Below are 9,079 nucleotides of genomic sequence, written 5' to 3' on the forward strand. Positions count from 1 at the left end.
ATTCCCCTCCCTGTGTCTACTCCCAGACTGGCAGGGAAAATGCAAGGGACAGGGCAGAGCGGGAGAATCTATCCACTGCTGCCACTGTCCTTAGCTCAGCCTAGCTCCCCTCACAATTTCTCCCCACAGCCCCAGCTGGAGTGGGGCAGGAGTGTCTTGGACAGTGGCCATAGTAGGCAGGTCTCCGCTTTCTGTGTCCAGAGGCTTAAGCGCAGAGGGCAAGGGGGATAATAGGAAGGGAGAGGAGGGGAGGGAAAAGGGTGCTGAGTATGGAGAAGGGAAGCAGTGCCAAGAGTGTGTAGTGGTGGTGGCAGAAGGGTAGTTTCGATTGATTACTTGATTCAGGGGCTTAAACAAAGGAAAATCCTCAGCTGCTGCCCTTGTGGTGTGGTCCAACTGCCCCAATAGGGAGTAGGGTTGCTTTTCAAAATCCCGGATGTGCCTACACGGAAAACATATGTATTTTTAGTTTATTTAGTGTTAGTGTTTTTTTGGTTTTGGGGGGTGGGGAAAGTGCACCTTACTCGGACTGGTACTTCATTTGATCATCTCTTCCACCAGCTATTGCTTCTAACAGGTACAGTCCCTTCCAAAATGATCAGCCAGCTTTCTAAACTTCTTACAAAGCATTTCACTACAGCTAATGGTCCACAAACCCTAATGTGCTAAGTATGGAAAGTCCTGTAACAATGTGTTACCATTGTACAGTGTAGCAACCTGGTTATTGGCATAGACTTCTAATTATTTTGCCTTGGCCTTTGAAACCAATCTGATCACTCATCCCGCTAAAGAATCGCTATAAGGACATACTCTTGGGAATGCAAAGGAGGGAGGTTGACAGACTGAGACAGAGGAACTTATAGAGATATCTGAAGAAGCTAGGCCGACTTATCTTACCGTGATGGGATGACAGTACTTTAGGGCAAATAGAAATTATCTACAAAAGCGTTACAGGATATGAGTGTTAGCTAAAGTAGAGGACTGGGCTCAGTGACCCCGGAAGTCCCTTGTTACCATGGTCTTGAAAACACTTGGTCACTTTCACTGGCCTTGTGTTCCCAAAGGCAAAAAAGTGCTCAAAGTCCAGCTAGATCTGCAGGGTAATTCGAAGTCAAGATGAAGTACCAATCTACCTATGGGAGACTCATGAATTCATAGATATATAGATTCATAGGAAATCAGTGTCATCAGTGTCCCTATAGGAAAATCAGTGTCATGGTCAGCCCTAAGTCAATGCTCCTGAAAGTCAGATTTTTTTCTTTGCAAATCCACCCTTAACATTTAGATGTATAGTTTGGCTTTAAAACATTTATCTGTGGATAAAATGATTATTAACGATTATCAATTTGGATGTGGGGGTGGAGAGCTCACTGGCCTAGTTTGTAGACAACACCAAGTTATGGGGAAGCATGGTCATGCTTGAAGATAGGCTACAGTTACAGGCAGACCTAGACAGGCTAGCAAGTTGGGCAGATCGAAACCTGATGAAGTTCAACGTTGAGAAATGTAAAATGCTCCACCTCAGGACAAGCAACCCACAACACACGTACAGGCTTGGCAGCACCAAACTGACTAGCACCACAAAAAATGAAAGGGACCTGGGGTAATAACAGACCACAGTATGACTATGAGCCAGCAATGCGATGCTGTAGCCAGTAGGGCAAATAATACCCTGGCATGCATCAATTGATGCATCCCCAGCAAAGCCAAAGAGGTGTTTCTTCCACTCTACTCAGCACTGGTGAGACCACAGCTGGAGGACTGCGTCCAGTTCTGTGCACCACACTTTAACAAGGACATGGACAAGCTTGAGAGAGTCCAAAGAAAAGCTACCCATATGATCAGAGTCCTAAAAGGCAAGCCATACGAGGAAAGGGTGAGGGATCTGGGACTCTCCAGCATGAAGAAAAGAAGGCTGAGAGGGGACCTGGTAGCAGAGTACCGCTACACTAGGGGAGTACATCAAGGGCTCAGCGCCCTAAGGTTCACCAGGGCACCCAAGGGGAAAACCAGAAGTAATGGCCACAAACTCCTGGAAGATTGACTCAGGCTCAACGTTAGGAAAAACTTCTTCACAGTCAGGGTGTCCAGACAGTGGAATAAGCTCCGTCCAGAGGTGGTGCAATCACCTACCCTGGAGATCTTCAAGAGAAGACTAGACAGTCACCTTGCTGGGGTCACCTGGCCCCCAACTGTCTTTCCTGCGTGGTCCAGGGGGCTGGACCCAATGATCTTCCAAGGTCCCTTCCAGCCGTACCGTCTATGAATCTATGAAGTTCCATCCCAACATGGGTAAGGGCAAGAGGCCCAAGACCTGAGCTAGAGGAAATCAGTGTTATGCCCAACTCCAAGTTAATGCTCCTGAAAGTCAGATTTTGTTCTTTGCAAATCCACTCTTAACATTTAGATTTATAGTTTGGCTTTAAAACATTTCTCTATGGAGAAAAGTGTTACGTGCATATAGTCACTTTTACACGAGGAGGACTCTAGAACAAACATTTTTCTGAAGAAGTAGATGGAAAATCTCCTGATTATTGCCAGGTTTAGGTTTTTTTTGCTTTGGATGCCAAGTATTTCCAGGTGGTTAATCATATAAGCATTGATACACTGTTACTACTGTTTAAATGGATTTATTTCTTTACAACCTTAATAGTAAAGTCCTCACCATGAGTTTACATTTTCTAGGTTTCGTTGGTATGTGCCCGTTTCAAGAAGATCTGAAGGTAGAATGGCTTGTACACTGCTATTGAGGCAGATGTGTGGTACCTATACCAGCAGTCATTTAAGTTACCCAAAATAGGTTATATGTTAGGAGTTAGCCACACTCACGGTGGGTTGGAATATATAAACTTGGCACAGAAGCTTGGCAGCAACATTTTGGCAAGAGCACATGGATGTCGTCAACAAGTGCAGTATTTATTCTGACTTGATTTGCATGTCTGCAACAAGGAAATGTCATGGGGACCCACTGAGATGTACAGCAGCCTGTGGGATCTGGAAAAGAGGAAAAGAAAAAGCAAGCCTAACCAGCAGGAAATCTAACGCAAAGCCGAGAGAGGAAATAGGAATCCCTCCCTGTCTAATCACCTGTGGTACCTATTTGAACCTATGACAAGAAAATCCTGGGAAACCTCAGGAATAAAGAACATCAGCCAAAAGGCCAAGTGGCTTTGGCTGCCAGACGAAGCTCTTCATTCATCACTGACACAAAGAACTGGCAATTGAAGGCACCAATGGGCTGCGCCGTTCCTGCCAGAGGAGCAGAATGTGCTGTCAGCTTGCGCATGGGAGAGCTACCTTTACATTTCTCTTGCATACCGCATGCACCCTGCTTCTAAAAATCACCTGCTGGAAATTGTGGGGGGGAAGGGGATAAGCCCCAGAGCACCATGAAGCTGCTGCTGGAGCAGAGGCTGCTCCTGAGTCAGCAAGTGCCCCTTTCAGAGGCAGCAGTGAGCACGTGGGCTTGTACTGAGCACAACCAGCAGCACAACAACATGCTTCCCCCGTGCCCACTGTGCAGTGCACTCCCTTCCCCGAAAGGCAGACACTCCCATTGCAAACACTACCACCCACTTAGCACAGCATCTGCTGGGCAGCAGCTTGGAAGTGTCCCTTAAAGTGAAACCAGGAAAACACGAGCTGAACGGGGCAGTGCTGTGAGTACGTGGGCTGCCTAGCTGCTGGCTATAGACAATAGGAGCCTTATGTGTCCATGTCGCTGCCTCCCCCGTGTAGCCCGTTGGAGGGGTGGGGGGGCGGAGGGAGGGCATGTGGTATGCAGCAAGATGATATCTCCCAGCTTTCTGTGTTTGTAGTCTGGGCTTCTCTAAAAAGAGGCCCACGATTAGTTCTGGAAGGGTGATATTTTTATGAAAATGAGTTTCTCAGCCGCTAGATTAATACATTGCCAGAACTTAACATCTTCATGTGATGTTGGGGGTACAAGGCAGGGTAGGGTGTCAACATAACTTTCTCAGAAAGGCATAAGCTTTTGTAGGCAACAGCCTACTCTGTCAGAGGCTATGGCACTGAAAAAGAGATGGGTAGTGACAGGAAAGTCCTAGGTAAAGGTCCCACTTGCAGGGATTCTCCAAGCAGAAGGCTGGAGGTTCTGATCTGCAAGAGCATTAAGCTATGGACTGACTGCTGTTCCCAAGACCAGTGATCAGATTGTCACAGGGCTTTAATATGGGCAAATCTTGATAAACAGGATGCTCCTGAAATTTCCACTCCAAAGCATAAAAAATGCTGCCCTTCAGACAGACCTCCTGGGAAATCTCCAGAATGAGAGAAAAATTATGACAAACAGAATAGAGAAAAATGGCCAAAGCAACTGCAATAACTGGCAAGGGACTGCGATTCATTCAGCAGGAATCAGTCTTCTTCAGTGTCCTCAAAATAAAGGAAGGGGTTGAGCCAAGAGCAAGCTAGGTTACTTCCTAAGACCACCATGTGTCAAAACAGACTCTCAGCTGAATAATCACTGAAGAAAGCACTGAATGTCAAACCTCACTTTTCATAAACTTCCTAGATTTTACAAGCCTCCACCATTATGATTTACTCTGAAACATCTCTGAGTATTGTGGTAAGCTAATACGGACTGGTGTCAGACAAGGATGCATTCTCTCACCTCTCCTGCTTGCTTTCCCACTGACTTTGTTATGAGAAAATGTGGATGGCAACTACAGGCATTTTAACAATCTAGAGGATTTAGATTTTGCTGACAGCTTAGCCAAGCTTCAGCCGACATACAAGCAAAGTCTAAAAAGCCATCCGGGATTGTAAAAAAGAGGGAGTTGGGTATTAATTAGGAAAGAACAAGACCCCAACAACTGCCAACACAAGCATCGAAATACAAGGCAGGGAGGTGAGTAATTCAGACACACTCGCAGCAATGTGCAAATCTGAAGGGATCTCCAGAAGGAAATAACACTGAATTGACAAAACAGTAGCTTCAGTCACAAGCTTAGCACAAAAGCTTTAGTTATTGAAAATCCACCACTTAACAGCCAAGCTGACTAAAGAACAGAGAGCTGAAAATCCACTGCAGATATAGCAAGGCATTTGTCCTAGTGCCGCTGGTATCCACTGACACACGCTCAAGTACATGAGGACCTGCCTCGATTTGCCTTTCATGCCAAGTATTGGCATTCCCCATCTGAGTAAGAGAAACAAGAGGTCTCTACCTTACCTGCGGGTCAGCTGTCTCAGAACCACACAGTTCTCGCCTCTTGGGTCTGTGGCCTCCTGTAGGCTCCAACCAGGGAATTGGTTCTTTGCAATTCTTTACCGTCTCCTCATTCATCCCTGTTTATAAGCAGTTCTCCAAAGCTATCCAGAAAGGATGAAGGAAAATCTAGAGGACATATAATAATGATCCAGATGTGGTGTCGGGCAGCTGGAGGAATGCATGAGAAGATCCCTCTATGAAATAGCAGTTGAGAAGGCAAATGTGAGGTATATTCCAAGACGTGTCAAGAACCATCTGGAAAAGATAGATAACAGAGCCTTGTCCACACCTTAGGTGACATAGGAAGGATTCAGAATTAGCAGCTAAAAAAACTGAAGCAGCCACTTGTACCAACCACACCGTCTTGCCACTGTGGTCATTGGCATTAAAGGAGTGACTCTCCAAATCCTCCCCCTATGCACTAAATACAGGCGAAGGTGGACAGACAGAGAAACCCACAGTTGGTGACTTCTGCCATTATCAACACTGGACTAGTATTTTTCTGTTTCTGGTTGCCAAGGCTGTTCTAAACCTATGCCAGTTTTTAACCTGGCTTCCAAGATTGTTACACGAGCAGAAAAATGTGGGAGCAGCCATGGGTAGATCTAAGATTTTGAAAACAGGGGTAAGGGTGGTGCAGTGCTTCCTCACACACAACACAATATCCATTTTTCTCCAGGTAAAAATAAACTAGAAGGTTCACTAATCTGCTAGGGGCCTAGGGCTATACTACTCTGTTTAAGATCAAAGCAAAAACAAATCTAACTTTATTGGAATATGCATTATTTGAGATAGGCTATATTATGTATACAAACACAACAAACTAGGCAAAAAGTAATCAGAAGCTGTTCTTCCTTTAGTTCTATTTTCTTTAAAACTAAAAGTACATCTCTTTCAGATTCATCAAATCAAATCACATCTTCTTGAGCCATCTTGACATTGGATCCAATGCTTTGCTGAAAGTTATTTCCACACCTGAACTGACATTCAGCTGAGTTAATGTTTCTGCACCTGAAATTGGATGTTTTTAGCTAGTTAAAAACAGGAGCTACAGTAAACAGAGTAGCTAGTAGCAGAATTGCAGAAAGAATTGCTTGATTAGTGGAACATCAAGACCATTAAAAAAAGGAGAGAAGGTTGTTAACACCTGTGGGATAAGGAGTTCGGAAGGAATCAGGTAGATTACAAGCAGCCACAAAGTCAAATGACTCCCTCATTGCTGCCTGAATAGAAATGCTACTGCCACTGCCAGGCAGTTGGTTTATGACTTTGGGCAGAGCAGGAATCAAAGGTGGGAGCAATTGTACCCTGGAGTAGCATATGTTATGGCCACACAACCACTGTTCTTAATGCCAGGAAGGGGATGGCATAGAGCTGCCTATGCTGGGTCTATTCTAAGCAAGGCATTCCCAAGCCAGGGAAGTCATTAGCCTTCTCCAACACAGGTCACAATGTCAATCCTATAAAAGGTTGATCAAGATAAGCCAGGTTGCAACTGTATCTTTCTGATGTAGGCTTCAAATGGTCCTCATTCCCCTTCAGAGCGCAGCTGGAATACAAGCTGGGAAAACACTTGTGTTTTATGGCACACCAACACTCCCCATCCTGTGTTTGTACAGCTTGGAACCAATGATGTCCTGGTGCAAGGGCTGTCCAACGGGTGATCCTGGGAGGAGGGAAATATGTGCAGCTTCCCCCCCCCCCACACTGAAGCTGAACAGCCCTATCCTAGCAAAGTACCAGGACTTCTAAGTGCTACCGTAGCATGAATGCAATAGTTCCAGAGGACCTGGATGGAGGTGAGAGAAACAGGAAGAACATGCAGCTGTTCTAGGAGTGCTAGTTAAAAACTGGTAGCTAGTGATGGCTAGACTTCTGTTTTTCCTCAAGGGGATTTTAATGATTGAGAAGAAAGGACTGGTCACTGCAGGAACCTCTAGAAAGAGTCAGCTTTAGGAACCAAAAAGCAGAACTTTTCAGCAACATGCTAACTTTTCAGCGAAGTAAAAATTCATGCAAGAACACCAATAATTTTCAGGAATATTAATAGGCTGATAGAAAATTGCTATCCAGTTTACATTTTCCTCAGAGGAAAGTAATGGCTGAGATAGTTTACTAAATTCTGAGACACTTCATACAAAAGGTAGCACTCCAAACCAAGAACTAATAGGAAAATCCAGATAGATCTTTGGGTTCACCCTCTTCACAAGGCTATCGGGACTCCTTATTTTGTTTTCAGTCTATGAATTATAGCAGAAAAATGAAACGCTCAGACAGACAATGACTTTGTGCCAAAGGTGAATAAATCCTTGTACGTGACCTCCTAGTTATTTACTTTTGCCAGCGGCTCTGCTAACTGGAGACGGAATGACCTTCGTAGGAGGAATAATAGAAGCAGCAAGTTACTGCAAGCCTACTTCTCTCTGTAGCAACACATCTCCTCTTATGCAGAGAACAAAAAACCTGTGTGTTGGCAAGGAGGAGCAATGTCAAATCCCCAGTAGGCAGGTTTTGAATGGTATGAGGGAAGTTGTTTCCTGCTCTTTTCCAGAGGGTGGCTTCTGCTACATTATTGAAATCACTGATCTCCTAAACTGTCTCACTTCACATTTTCAAATTGCAGGCTGTATTTAAAGACACAGTTTATCACCATGACCAGCGTTATCTCATTGTAATCCCTCATCTATACTAAACTGTTTGCCTTTATTTAGATTGTAAACTCAGGAGCCAGGACAACATTTTAGATCAATATTTAGATGGCAGCTTGTAAAACTAGTTCCTGAGTCCACAACTAGGGCTCGCAGGTGCTGCAGAAATACAAGAACTACACACATCTCACAGAAGCAGGCTGTAGTAGCTCACTGACATTTTGCTTCTTGGTTTGCCTCCTCTTTCATTCTCTCAAGAAGGCAAATTGATCAGATGTTCTGGACCTGGAGCTTTCTTTTAAATGCATCTATCAACAAGGAACAGTGAAAAATGGGAAAAGCAGTAAAGGAAGAATTAGGCTGTCGGCGCACATGTTTTTTGTAGGTGTATATCTATCTACATGGATATAGATAATATATCTATATTTATATATACACACTCATCCTTACAGCAGTATAAAAGCTACCGTGCATATGTTAGCCCCAATCAATGTTTTTTTTAGTTCTGGTAATTATCTGCTATTCCTGGGATAGCAGATACCCACTCTTCCAACTTCTTAAAAAAATTTTTCTACTGTCACTGCGCTGGCTTTTCTCCATGAAGAATGTGTTGCATTCAAAACCTTGTCTAACTCTATGTCAAGCATGCAGTTGGTTCAATAAAAGATATCACCCAAAGAAATCCTTGCCTCTTATGTAGTTCCTGGACCATAATGACTAGGACACCACTTTAACACTAGGTTAGCTCCTGGCAGACTGTTTGTCGCACATTGCATGCAAGCATCATATGCCGAATTATAACATTGTAGATGTTAAGCCAGTTTACACCTGGCTAAAAATGGTGACTCAGCCCCCAGCAGAGAAGAGGACAATTTTTTAGAGACTGGACTTACTGGGCACGTCCACACAAGTGCGCATGTGCCTCTTGCCCTGCCTCAAAGCCCTTTGAGGTGGGGCAACAGACACGTGCGGGAACAAAAAAATGTTCCCCGTGCTGCAAACTTATATAGATATCCAGGGGTCTAAAAAAATCAATGTTTAAAAAAGCAAGGCAGGGCACGGTTCCTGACCGTGCCCTGAGGCAACCGGAGGCTGGGTCCTCCATAGAGATGCTCTGGCTGCCAAAGCGTCTCTATGGTTGCCCCTCACCCTGGTGCTGAAACACGCAGCCGGCCAGGCCCCGTGTTTCAGCACCAGG

The sequence above is a fragment of the Gavialis gangeticus genome, unplaced genomic scaffold (assembly GCF_001723915.1).
Source record: "Gavialis gangeticus isolate Ggan-Ray unplaced genomic scaffold, GavGan_comp1, whole genome shotgun sequence".
NCBI classification, from domain to species: Eukaryota; Metazoa; Chordata; order Crocodylia; family Gavialidae; genus Gavialis; species Gavialis gangeticus.